Source organism: Mixophyes fleayi, chromosome 5 (assembly GCF_038048845.1).
Source record: "Mixophyes fleayi isolate aMixFle1 chromosome 5, aMixFle1.hap1, whole genome shotgun sequence".
Classification (NCBI taxonomy): Eukaryota; Metazoa; Chordata; class Amphibia; order Anura; family Limnodynastidae; genus Mixophyes; species Mixophyes fleayi.
Genome location: NC_134406.1, coordinates 115582972 through 115594637, shown reverse-complemented (window position 1 = coordinate 115594637; position 11666 = coordinate 115582972).

Sequence of the window (11666 nt, the reverse complement as noted above, 5' to 3'; positions counted from 1 at the left end):
AACACAGGAGAGTTAGCTAACATGGGAGTGTTTTACATTGCAGCAAATCGCCAGAGATGACCAGCGATTTTGAAGATCAGGGTAAAAATCGGACCTTGACACATTTACCCCCATATGGTATTATTTTTATTTCCCCTACCTGATGAATGGAGGAAAATAACTGTAAGAACAACAAAGCAGGACATGAATGCACTGTTTATTTCTTATTATCTAGTACGCATGGTTTATTTGGTCACCAGGTGGAAGATTTACTATGTATTAACATACTACACTAGTGTTCCTTTTCTATATTTACCGGTGTATACGGAGTACTGCGTGGATTTAGATTGATACCATCTCCAGCTGACCACTCAGATGAGCGAATATTCTTGTAATATGTGGTACGCACATCTAACAACACATGTTGGGTGATTGTTGATGACACCATTAAGAACTTTTCTTTGGGCTTTCTGTATCACTTACCAACTTTTTTGGAACAACATGTTGTGTTGAACTTCCTTATACTTGGGACTCTATATGTATATAAATGTCTCTATAATACTATTTGTTGTTATATTCACAAATACTGCACCAGAAGGCGTCGTCCTTCTCCCTCCTCTACCTTTATTATTGTTTCCGGATCTACAGTCCGGTTTTTGAGGGCTGGCTGCCACACACAATTGTGGAGGTGCTTTAAGATAAGATCATTATTCAGTTTCTCATATATCCAATTATTGGGTTAAGTGCCACATTGATATCTCGATTCTTCCAAATATATATATTTTTATATATATATATATATATATATTATATACATATACACACATATACATTGTTACAAATGCATCCTTCTTTTAACACTTTTGACACCACTTGTGGTACTTCTGGCACTGACACCCCGCAGACATCAAACACAGACAGCTTCAAATCAAACGGTGCTATATTGTTTGCATCACAATAAAGAGCGATTCTTAAGCTGGGTACACACTACAGGGTTTTTGTCCAATAATCAGCTCAACCAGCCAACATACGAAAGCTTGTTCGAAAGTCGGGTCAATGTGTGTAGTGACACAATGGTCGAAAGTTTGCCCAAATGGACGATTGTCGCCTCATTTGGTTGGTTGCAACATTCAATATTTTCATTCCAATCTCGTTTCCGCTGTGTTGTGTGTATAAACTTCTGACTGATTCACGACAATCCTCCGATACTTCCTCGACCTGGGGGGCGTGTGTATGTAAATTTGTGATGCCTGTTCCAGTCCCACGTGGTGTGGTATCCGTACATCACAGACTTGTGTTTTGTATAGATGTGTATTGCACCTGTCTGGTTGCAGACCATTACACTTGTATAAAGGAAGGGTGTTATTACCCTTTGCATCTATGTTGGGAATCTATTCATATTTACCCTTTATAAATGTATACCTTTATAAACTATTAAACGTATAAAGCCATATTAACCTTTATTAACTAATATGTGTAAAATACCCAGAATAAACCACACAGTGTTCATGCAACAGTTTTATTGCAGGAAAAAAAGTAAACATTTTTTTATTGCAGAATATGACAAGTGAAAAAAATTGTATTACACTTTAAAGGTGCTACTGGTTTGAGGCAGAACAGTTCCAAACAGCATACACATTTCAACAAAATTTTTCTCAAGGTTTTTCATTTTTTTCTTGATGTCGCTTGGGTTTCTATTCCCTTTGATTTCTTTACCTACGAAACAAGGTAATAAAAAATGTTTACCATTAAACTTCTATATCTGTAATTTATATCCAATGCCAGAAATTCTCTCATTTGCTCACCTTGCACACTGCTCGAGATCAGTTTATGTTTTGGTCCCTGTGGCGCAATCGCAATAATAGCAGGCTTAACCTCCATATATTCTGGAAAACAGGCGCCATTTTGGTTATTATAATGGTACAGGTATGTGCACAAAGCATTTAGTTGTCTATACATGTTCACTGAAATACCTTTGTGTATAACTTCTTTCATATCTTGGGATTCAACATGAATTTTTTCTTGTTTGATAACAGGTGTTACATTAGTGGTATCAGTGGTATCTAAACTGGCCTTCTCACCGTTAATTCTTCGTTCTGACCAAAAAAAATCTATGTTACAAATTAGGCGTTTACATTGGTTCGTGTGAAACTGGAACGAAATAAAGTCCTTCAAACAGGTACACTACATGTGCTACTGACCTTTTTTAATGCCGTAGTCGTACTGGTCCAGTACTTTTACCATAATCACCACCTCTCTTGGGCTCATTGGATATGCTCCGTGCTCTTCTTGAGCATCTACATCCCCCACCTTAACTTTTTCAAAAAAATTTGTCCCTTTCAGCACCATCTCTGACTCAGTCTCCGTCTCCATAGCTGCAACCCCCACTGACACCTTCTCCTCACCTGCAACCGCCACTGACACCTTCTTCTCACCCGAAACCCCCACTGACACCTTCTCCTCACTCGCCATCTTCTCACGCTCCTCGGCGTCAGACAGGCTCCTGTCATTTTATACACTCAGACATGGGCGTTCATTTCTGCTGTGGACCAATCAGCGATGATGCCCACAGAGAATGGAGCATTCCATTACATACGAAGGGATTTTATTATTAGGGCATAGTTATTGCATTGCACTTTACCAGTTAAATGTTTTTTCTAAATTTTATGTATGGTAATAAACTTCTATTTTATAGGAAAGAATGAAGAGACAGTGTTGCCTTACTCTTTTTATTTGGCTTTGGGTGTTAACTATAGTAAAAGCTCTGCCCCTTTATGCTACTGTCTTTGGTATATCGTTACATGCCTCGCAAATGATGCTTCCGTGTGTACAAAAATTAAAATTATTGCTCATAACAACATGGCTGTAAAAAGTCGCTAATGGGACGGTCGCTCTTCCCTTTATCGTCTAAAACAAGGCTAGTGTGTATGCAGTCGATCGGACCATCGTTCACATGTAAAATCGATCGGCATAAAAAGTTGGTGGAAAATTCTGTAGTGTGTACCCAGCTTTAGTCAGGATGACACCAGTAAACAATGCCACATTCTTTACACCTCCTGGTGACCCTAATGCTAAGCTAAACACAGTCCAGCTCTCTACTGACTGGCCAGCTCTTCCAGCATCAGTTACACACATAGAATGAACACCACAGGCTCTTAACCCCCACCCAATCACTGCAAACCAATCACAGGCAATAAATCAGTAACACACACATGGTACACCTGTGTGTTTGTGTGAGATGGGAAAGACTGTGTGGGAATTAACTTTATATGCAGCTCTCCCTTGCAGACTTCCCAGGATCTCACCTGTCCCTATGCAGGAAAGGTGAGGCAAATAGGCCTCTTCGCCACAATATATACATTATATATATATATATATATATATATATATATATATATATATCTATATATCTATATGTAGCTTTTTTTCTTGTGAGATGGTGACCGGTATATATATTTATTGTTATTATTTTTGGACCGGTATTATTTGTGTTTTAGAACGGATTTATTAAGATAGAAATCAACTGGATACTGATCTCTTATAAGGAAGCTATATCTCTAGAACTGTGGTGGAAAGGAATTGTGAAATGAGCTGTGTTTCTATTTGATAATGCACAGACCAGAAGCATGATAACTTTTGTTGTGATGCCAATAAATGTCAGCTAGTCTGGATTTAAACCTTAAAAGTGGACTATTTGCCTGTTAATTCCGCTAAAAGCTGTTCAGACTAAAAATAGAGATGTTCACTGACCCACGTGTTTTGGTTTTGGTTTTGGCTTTTTTTGTTCCTACATTTTAATTAACTTCAATAGCACAAATTTCCATTCATTTCTAGCCAATTTTGACCACCTCACAGGTCACAATATTATCACTGCAGCTTTATTTATTGTTCTTCTCAGATTGTCATGTGACAAGATGGAATTATCCTTGGTAATATGTTAAAATGGACATGACCAGTTTAACAAACCAATCACTTCAATGACAAGGACTACCACTTTTGTGACTGAAGTGCTTGGTTTGCTTGGGCCCTCAAAAAACTAGCTACCAATTGACTTAAGATAGGTAAGCTAACAGTGCTGTCAATGAATTCTACAGTGGCAATATGTTGTCATCATCCACAGCCTCATTCTTCCCCTCATCAGTGTGTACATCATCCTCACACAATATTAATTCATCCCTGTTGGATTCCACTATTACAGAAGTCTCTGTACTTTGATTTAATTGCCGCTAAAGGCCTTCCTCGTGGAATTTGTAGTTCATTTTGATGAACATCATCTTTTCCACATTTTCAGGAAGTAGCCTTCTACGCTGATCACTGACAATGTTCCCGGCTGTGCTGAAAACTCTTTTTGAGTACACACTGGAGGGTGGCCAGCTTAGGGACTGTCTGACATGTCTATTTGTATGCTGTCGTTAAAATAATTCTCCACCATTCTTTGGATGTTGATGGTAGGATCAGGTGGAGTTATGGCAGAGGTGTCACAATTTTTGGGCAATTCTTTTAAACCAGACCAGATGTCAAAATATTCTGCTGACTCATCTGTATCATTCCTGGGTCTCTTGGAAAACCTAAGTTTTTTCCTAGCAGCAGTTGCCTGATAAAGAAAATACAGATACCGTATATACTCGAGTATAAGTCGACCCGAATATAAGCTGAGGTACCTAATTTTACCACAAAAAACTGGGAAAACTTATTGACTCGAGTATAAGCCTAGGGTGGGAAATGCAGCAGCTACTAGTAAATTTCAAAAATTAAAAATAGATACCAATAAAATTACATTAATTGAGAGACCTCAATAAACAGTACTGAAGGGAATGTTGGTATATCCGGAGGCTCCAAACTGTATAGGACATAACAATAAGGAACAATGCAGAGCAGTGTTGGGAGTGTATAACTCACGATTTCTTGATAGCCGTGCTCAGTCCGTCCGCGGTATTCCTTAAAGATTGCAAGCAAACATTCAGATTGGGTGCGCAGCCTATAATAGCCATCCAGACACAAAGTCATATGAAGGAAAGTTCCTAGCTCCGTTTGGTCCTACCACTCCAATAGCATTAGCAATAGTTACACACATCAGTGATTGTGAAACCTGTGTTATTCAATGTCTGATATCTGTCTCATATATTTCTGAACGTCATATTGGGCAGCTTGTAATGTAAGTTTAGCGATTAGCCAGATGCTGAACCCTTTTCACGTTACAGGAGAGCTTTAACGTGTAAAATTCTGCATAAAAGATCCCATACCTGCATCCAGACACTCTCCACCGTGGTGCAATGGGGCTGTCAGTTCGTACATATTGTTGTGTGTTGCCCATTCCATCCTTTATTTTATCATGCATGTGCTGCTCGTCAGACACCATTTCTCATTCATCTGTGAATATGGAGGGTACTCGGACCGAGCCCATTCTCCCGTTTGCGCTCTCATTGCTATTCCGCTCCACCTCCCCCCGCATGTCTCTTTGACAGCCTGCAGAATTTTACACAGAGTTACTGTCTCCTGCAGAGCTCTCAGTGTCCTCGGACAGCGTCTGACTGTGCAGGGAGCCGGAGTCCTCGTCAGACTGGCTGTTTCTACGACTGATCACCCGATAGATGCCACAGTCCAACACGTTGAAGCTCTCCTGTAACGCGAGTGACGTTTAGTACTGTTTATTGAGGTCTGGATCTTCATCACCCGAGTATAAGCCGAGGAGGGCTTTTTCAGCACAAAAAATGTGCTGAAAAACTCGGCTTATACTCGAGTATATACGGTATGTTGTCATGTACCTCTTGAGCTGTCAATTTGCTCACCAGGAGCTCATTGCATCTCTTGAGATCTGGGTCAGTTGGAAATAAAGAGAAGACATAGCTCTTAAACCTAGAATAAAGCACAATTGCCAAAATGTAGTGATTCGATTTCAAAATCTTGATAACTCTTGGATCCTGGCAAAGCGAATAAAATACTTGATCTACAAGTCCAACATACTTAGCGTAATTGCTTTGTTTCATTTCCTCCTTCAATTTCTCAAGCTGTTTTTCCAAAACTCTAATTAAGGGAATCATTTTGCTCAAGATAGCAGTGTCTGAACTCACTTCACAGGTAACTACACCTTGCACAACACAGAAAGTATTCTCCACTGCGCTAGACTAAAAACATTACCCCTCCTTTCCCAATGTCATGGTTTGTGGAATAAGCATGGACTGCTTTTCGCTGTTCCTCCATTCTCAAAAGCATATAAAGGGTGGAATTCCACCTTGTTACTACCTTGTGCTTCAGTTGGTGGCAGGGCAAATTAAATTATTATTGTAGCTGCTGCAATCTCCTACATTCTGTTATGAATCCTTGTGCATTCACGAAGCAGCAACGGAAAAATCTCTGGCGTTGTTGGGTAGATGCTGCTTCTGTTCCTGCTACTGAAGGCGACTCAAGAGCCCAGTGGGCTGTCACAGTCATATAATCTTTAATTTGCCCAGTTCAGCTTGTCTACATATCTGTGGTTAAGTGTACAGTGGGTAGAATGACATTTGGTAGCCCAATAACTACTTTTTTTTAACCTTCTGGTAGAGGTGAGGAATTGCTTTTCTAATTAAAATGGTGTTGTGATAGAATTCGTTAACGTAGACACAAGACCTCAATAAACGGTCCAAAACCAGCTGCATTAATTGTGGATATTGGACACAGATCTAATACTAGCATAGTTGCCATGGCGTCTGTGATCTGCTTTGAGACTGGGAGACAGCTTTTGTACTTGCTTTCTCTTGCAAAGGATTGTTTAACAGTCGCTTGTTGTAAACTACTAGTTGTCTTCTTCTTTGTCTGCTTCTGGGATGAAAATCCACCCCCAGCAGCTCAAGATCTTTTCAGAGGTATCCTGGATAGGGGAGGAGTCATCTAGCCTTAGCAACTTGGATGCAGGACTAACTCCGATCACTAGTGAGGAAATTGATGAGGAAAGTGTTGTTGGTGTAGATTGCAGGTGCTGGGTTCTAGCTGAGAGAAGGGAACTAGCTGATACTGGACTGCTTGTTGTTATTTTTAGCATAAGTTTCTGATTTTCCCAAGAGCTTGCCATGAACTCGCCTCAAATGGTGTAACATGGATGAGGTTCCTAGATAGTTAAGGTCCCTACCTCTGCTTAATGTGGCTTTACAAACACTATAAATGGCTAGACAACTGTTGTCAGGATTCGGGTAAAAATAATTCCACACTTAAGAGGTGGATTTTTGGCCTTATGCCCAGGCATCACAATGGCCTCCTTCTTATCACTGGCAAGAACTGCTTCCACTGGTGCATGACTTACACAAACAACATTATCATCATCATCATCCTCACTAGCATGTTGGCATTTTTTTTTTTTTTTAAATTTACATTTTATTTGGTTTTACACACATATACAGGTTATACATGTACAACCAACAAAAAGGCATGGTATGGTTGGGGCAGCACGGTGGCTAAGTGGTAGCACTTCTGCCTCACAACACTGGGGTCATGAGTTAAATTCCCGACCATGGCCTTATCTGTGAGGAGTTTGTATGTTCTCCCCGTGTTTGCATGGGTTTCCTCCGGGTGCTCCATGTTCCTCCCACACTCCAAAAACATACTGGTAGGTTAATTGGCTGCTAACAAAATTGACCCTAGTCTGTGTGTCTGTGTGTGTTAGGGAATTTAGACTGTAAGCTCCAATGGGGCAAGGACTGATGTGAATGAGTTCTCTGTACAGTGCTGCGGAATTAGTGGCGCAAAATTCCTCATTTAAGCTTCAGTTTAGTTTAAAGCTCTGTCAACCTATTAGGTTATGTATCTGCCGGACACACGACGCGCCCAAATGGTCCATATGACCATGCCAGCCCTCGGGTGCAAAAATGGGGGGGAACAAAACCACTCAATCAGTCAAATTTGAAATCGGGGACTCTGCAGAGTCCAGAAGTTTTAGCCATGGAACCCAAGTAGCATAATACAATTCAAACGAGTCTTTGGTTGACAGGTGCATCTCATCCATGATCCTATAGTGTTCCAATCTATTAGACCAGTCCCGAATACTCGGAGGCGTGGTTGATTTCCATTTCACTGGGATTACTGCCTTCACTGCCGAGATAATAAATTTTAAAAGAGATTTTTTAAAATTTGATAGAGGCATATCAACTTTAACAGCCAGAACACCAGAGTGTTGGGTATGTTTTGACCTAGCAAATTCCGCGTGGTGCTCACCACCCGGGACCAAAATGTTTGCAACACGGGGCAGTCCCACCAGATGTGAAAAAGAGAACCAGAACCCTGGTTGCATCTCCAACAAGTATCGGGCACCCTGCGGAAGAGCTTCGCCAGCTGCGTCGGGCATCTGTACCACCTGGTAATTGCCTTATAGTGGGTTTTCAGGATTGAAACATTAGGAGAGCACGCGTGAGCTGCCTGAAATATTTTAGACCAGTCTGCCTCTTGTAACTCAACCCCTAAATCTCTCTCCCACTCCTTGGTAAATTTTTGAGGGGATACGAATAGATGTTCTACCAGAAGCTTATATATGATTAAAAGGGAATGTGTGGGACCTGGCGACCTGAAACACAGAGATTCAAACACCGTTAAACTCCTAGAAGTGTGTTGTTTTTCGGGAGATCCTGTGACAGAAGGTGTTTAATCTGTAGGAATCTCCAGATCTCTGCATTAGGCAAATCCCATTTGGATTGGATCTCTGTGAATGAGAGAACCCCCATTGCACCCACCAACTGGCCGACACGATGGATCCCTGCTTGGGACGCATGTTGGCAATTTTATGTTTTTCTACAGTTAACTTTCCCTTGATTAGAGGTGTTTTTTTTCTTTACCAAGGCTCTTCTGTGGACTCAGCAATGTGACTGGAGAGTGACAAGAACACCGTCTACTATCCCTGTTTCCGTGTGAGCAATGCCAATCAGCAATGTGACTGGAGACTGGAGAGTGACAAGAAAACTATCTGCTACCCATTTCTGTGTGAGCAATGGCATTCAGCAATGTCACTGGAGAGTGACAAGAACACTGTCTGCTACCCCTGTTTCTGTGTGACTAATAATACTCAGTGTGACAGGATGGACCGCCTATGCCACCCTGTCTGTTGTTGCTGGGAACCGGCTGGGCTTACTTTGCCACCGTTCCCTTTTGTTATCCAAAAAGCGCCCTCTTGCCACAGTAGGAGGGGCTTACAAAGGCTGCCACCATTGGACTCCTTACCGGCATCCAGTACCGGGTTTCTTCTGGGTCACTGACGCTGCTAGCGTATCTCGTTGCTGGTGTACTTGGCTGGTATTTCCGGACCTCTTACTATGGATCCGGGTTGCTGTGAATGGATCCCCCTGGCCTATCACACTAACCAGGGCTGCTAGGTAGCGGCAGAGCGTTGGTAATGGAATAGCTTGGGTCCAAACCGCAGAGACAGCCGGAGAACGGATTAGATTTTAGGGTCTAATCTGTAGATCACAGGAAAACAGCAATATTGAAGATGATTCCAAGCAGGTCTTTGAAGTAAATGGTTTATTTGCTCACACACACTGGTGGAAGGTTCCAGTGTGATCAGGTCAGATGACAATTCAGAAGAACACTAACATGCTCACAGAGCTCATCTTTTATACAGTTCAGAAATAGTCTATTTTTCGCAACAGGATATACTCTATTGACACAAACATGAATTTACATACATTTCAAGGCTAACAAAATTTACACTTAGCTATGGAATTCTTAAAAACCTTGCTGTGATTTCCTGAATCTTATTTCAGAGCCAGAAGACTCACTAGCAAGTCAAAAGGTCTGACTGGCATGAATACGTCAGACAGTCGCCCAATACACATTTCCACAGAACAACAAAAGGACTCACAACAAGCCACTTCCCCAAACCACAATACACCAAAGGCTTGGTAAACACAGACTCATTGTATCAGATATATGCATCAGAAATAGGCATATTCTATAGCAAGGTTAAACAGAAAACCCAATTTTTCTACCCTGGTCTCAGAGATAACTACTTCCTATCTTACACTAAACAAAAATAAGTGCCTATGCAGTTATATAAATATGCGCCCTGCGCTATTTCCTGTAAATAAATTTTTACCAAAAGTTATTTATCAATGATCCAGTCACACTCAGCAATATCACTGGAGACTGGACAATGACAAGAACACTGTCTACTACCCCTATTTCTGTGTGAGAAATGGCACTCAGCAATGTCACTGGAGACTGGAAAGTGACAAGAACACTGCCACCCCTGTTTCTGTGTGGCAGTCAGCAATGTCAATGGAGGCTGGAACGTGACAATAACACTGCCACCCCTGTTTCTGTGTGAGCAATGGCACTCTGCAATGTTACTGGAGACTGGACAATGACAAGAACACTGTCTACTACCCCTATTTCTGTGTGAGCAATGGCACTCAGCAATGTCACTGGAGACTGGAAAGTGACAAAAACCCTGCCACCTCTATCTTAACCAGCCTGTTCCTCGTTTCTCATAATATGTGGATTATAACATGTACTTTTTAGAGCCCTGGTTTTGTTCCCCAGCTCACCAGAGTACAACTGCAGTGTCTAATAACATGTGGATAAGGGGACATTGTAGCTCATTGTAAATATGTATATTGTATATTGTTGATATGGCAGTTAAGCTGTTATTCATTATTCTTAAAGTGTAGCCAGGTGGTTATGACTGTCAGGTTCCAGGATACAAGTGAGGGGGCTGTAGTTACATTCATTCTCCCCCTTCCTTTCTCTACAGGAACAGCAGGGTTAATTTCAGGAGGTGTTAACTGATATTTGGAGGTGGGGAAAGCCAATTAGTACCCATTGTCCTTCACAGGACTGCCTGAGACATTCTGTCTAGGAAACCGCATGGGAGCCACTGTGGAATAACAGCTCACCTCCACTCCCAGTCCAAACACTTCATTGAGTACTCACCAATGTTTAAGAAGGAGAGACTCAGGGATTTGCCTAGGGAGGGGAAAACACTAAGGAAATTTGACCATGGATATAAGGAGCCACTCCAGGGGGGAGGTGATATTCATTCTGGAGATTAATGGTTGGAAGCTGCAGAGTGGCTGACTTGAGTTGCCATTTTTTACCAGTGAACTACATCTGCAGATCCATGGGACATCAAGTCAGGACATCTAGGTGACTGTAAGTCCTTAAGCTAGTGGGGTAAGGGACAGATGATGTGGTAAACTTGCCTAGTAATGATTTACTGTTTGTATATAATATTTTAGTGTTGTTTTTATTACAATAAATGTACTTTTGTACTTTTCTAACTGCATTTGCCTAAGTGACTATATGAACCCTAAAAGGTACTGGGTAGGCTTCCCTGGCATAGTAAGGCACTCCTGGGTGGCCAGCCAGTGTGAAGTGGGTAAAATTGGGCCAGAAAACACATTTACTTCACAACACATTGTCTGCTACCCCTGTTTCTGTGTGAGCAATGGCACTCAGTAATGTCACTGAGACTGGAAAGTGACAAGAACACTGCCCCCCCTCCTGTTTCTGTATGAGCAATGACACAGATCAATGGTACTGGAGACTGCCAAGAACGCTGCTACCCTTCCTGTATCTGTCTGAGAAATGGCGCCAGATCCCTGTGGAGGGAGGTACTTATGGAATCCAAAACTCACAAGACTCACCCACATAACGCAGATGGTGTTTTGCCTCGATTTAAGTTCCGAGGACGCGGATTAGGGGTTGCTTTTTATTTTATTAAAAAA